This window comes from Chenopodium quinoa, unplaced genomic scaffold (assembly GCF_001683475.1).
Source record: "Chenopodium quinoa cultivar QQ74 unplaced genomic scaffold, ASM168347v1, whole genome shotgun sequence".
NCBI lineage: Eukaryota > Viridiplantae > Streptophyta > Magnoliopsida > Caryophyllales > Amaranthaceae > Chenopodium > Chenopodium quinoa.
Window position 1 is genome coordinate 260154 of NW_018743574.1, and position 2876 is coordinate 263029.

The 2876-nt window shown below is 35.8% G+C and overlaps 1 long non-coding RNA gene across 1 annotated transcript; it reads left to right on the forward strand.

The window, feature by feature from the left end:
• Positions 1 to 579: 579 nt before the first annotated feature.
• On the forward strand, positions 580 to 2876 carry LOC110681804. The gene is made up of 4 exons (XR_002503347.1): positions 580 to 1048; positions 1299 to 1407; positions 2010 to 2105; positions 2508 to 2876. It is a non-coding gene; the product is annotated as an uncharacterized LOC110681804 (long non-coding RNA).

Sequence of the window (2876 nt, forward strand, 5' to 3'; positions counted from 1 at the left end):
TATGTCCAGTTGTGCATTGCACAGATGGGACTTTGTATAGGAAAACATAAATACAACATCTTTTTATTAACATACTCTATTTACAAAGATTTACAAGTTTTCAGAAGTAGTACTTTTTCAAGTTATCTACATTCCAAGTTCTGGCTAACTGCCTACCGTCTGGAGTTTCAAGGCGATAGGCGCCGCCTCTAACTTCTTCAAAAATCCGGTAGGGGCCTTCCCAATTGGGGGTTAGCTTTCCTTGCGCATTGGCCCTACCGGTGGCCTCCATATTCCGTAACACAAAGTCCCCCACAATCAAGGGTCGTTTTTGCACTCTTCTGTTATAGGCTCTCGTCATTCTCAGACGGTATATCTCATGACGCAACACTACTACAAAAATAGGCAAAGGAACCTCTAATAAAAGACATGTTGGTTGATACAACAGGTCTCTTTAATATAAGAGACCTAACGTTACTGATAACAGGTTTCTAATGTGTCAAAGGGGCAATTGTTGTAGATAGAAAAGAGATAAGAGACCAGTTGTTTATCATAACAGGTCTCTTATGTATGTAAGGGCCCACCCTTCTTAAACCAACTCTCGCCTTTCCTCCGTCCATTCTTTCACCTCCTCTCTCTTCTCTTCTCACCTTTAATGAAACTCCATTTCCCCTTTCTTCGTTATCCCCTCTTTCTCTCCCTTCCTCTTACCCTTCCCCTTTCTCTGTGCAATTAAGCACCACGAAAGTCCGCTGCAACCATAGGCGGAGTAAAAAAGCCCCACCATTTCCAACCTATAATCGTCGCTCATCAGATCAGGAATTCAGTTGCACTTCAAAAGGTCGCTTTCTCTCTCTTCTAGAACTCCGTCGTCGTCACCACCTTTTATGAATCCATTCCTATAGGTGATTTGAATTCGTCACCAACAAATCGCGCCGGCCACCACAACGATGCTCTATTCGGTTGATTTTTTTTTTTTCTACGAAACCCTGATTTCATAATCTCTCCATTTCATCAGTTATAAGTTATAAGTGATCCTAATTTCTGCAATTAATTCAGAATTTCAAAGGTAATACTAGTACAAAATCATCTACAATTGAATGTTGGTACTTTTATCATATCTTTTTTTATTGATTCTTTTTGTTCATGGTGTAGATTTTTTCCATCAAAATTACTCCTTTTTTTTTTTTAGTAAATTGGTATTGGAGATTTGTTTTATAGTTTACAAATTTTTTCCCCTGTTTTTGTGAATTCACTAAAACCAAAAATCCTCCTTCGTATTTGATATTTTGACTCCGACCACCTGCCTTCGTGACCAGACCTCCGGCGAGGCAACGACTAGAGATGACGGACGACCAGACCGGCGGACCCCACCTTCGGTTGTGGATTGTTCCTTCACTTTCCCAAAATCTCCAATCTAATTTTAAAGTAAGTTATAACCCTAAATTCCTAATTTGATTAAAATCAGATTTTTGTATTTTTTGCTGTTTAATTGTTTATGTTATTGTCTATTTAGTTGTGTAATTGTCTCATTCCATTAATCTATGATTGATTTTTTGAATGTTGATTTTTGAATGAGTACTTGAGTTATGTGATTTTTTTTTTTGAAATTTTAAGTTAATTGTGTATTTGTGTTTTTCTGTTTTGTGTCTAATTTTTTTGTTGTTTAATTGTTTAAATGGTCAGAAATTTGGAATGTTAGAAAATTGAATACTTGGTTGAATAATTGTCTTTTAATAGTTATGGTAATTGATCAATTGAATAGGTGATTAATTAGTTTATTTTTTCTAATTTAATAAGACATGTCATAATTAATCAGGATATAAAGCAAGGCTCTGGATCTGTGATTTAAAGCACTATATATGCTGAGCAGTTATTAATCAGTTCATAATTTAAAATATAATGATGAATTGGGTATAAGTAATGCCTTAAAGAAGGTCTGTTTCCATGTGAATTGTCTCTACCTTTTCCGTATAGAAGATGTCTAACTGTTTCTTATGTTTGTGTTTTTATATGTAATGCTTCTGTAGCACACTGGTAACACACTTCCCTTGACATGTACGCCCATAAAGTTTGGTTCATGGATGGGAGGTGATCGAGATGGCAATCCTAATGTGACTGCCATGGTAAGGTTACATTATCTTGACAGTAATACTAATGTGTTCAGTTGTATGAATAAAAGTCACCAGCTCTAGAATATTATACATTTTTCCAGTTGGTTATGTGCTTTTGATATGATTTCATACGTGTATCAATTACCATATTGTGGCAAAGAGGATTAGAGCTATTTATTGATATTTTCTACTACAAAACATGTAAGGTCCCCAGTCAATTAACCTCCAAATCCTGCAAGCCCACTTTTACCCTGTAATTAGTTTCATTTACTGATATTACTGATGTGTAATTTGTTCTTTTTAAAATTTCATCTTTTCTCTGTTCATACATCATGCTCAATGTTTTCCTTACGGAGATTTCATTGTCTTATTCATGACTTCGTTATCACTTGTGTACTGCATTGGTTGTTACAGGCCGGTGCAAGAATCTAGCAAGCAAGGTGTTCTTCCTGGAAAACCAGTTCCTGATCAGGGAGTGAGTATTCAGGGTGTTGATGTGCTTGTGGCCTGCGTGGGGTTTAGTGCTGTTCTTCTTAGACTTTTGAAGCTGCTGCTGCTGTTGGGCTGCCTGTTGCTGGGGTGTTGCTGTTTTTCTTTTGGTGTAGCTGCTGCTAGTGCCTAACGTTAATGAGTATGGTTTATATTTTTGGGGAATAAATAGAGTATTTTTAGATGTTTTTGTATAGTATTTTTGAAGGTTACATTTGAATTTTTATTAATGAATGTTTGTAAAAGTGTTCATCCACTTAAGTTTAATAATATATTTTTTTAATAGAAGTTTAA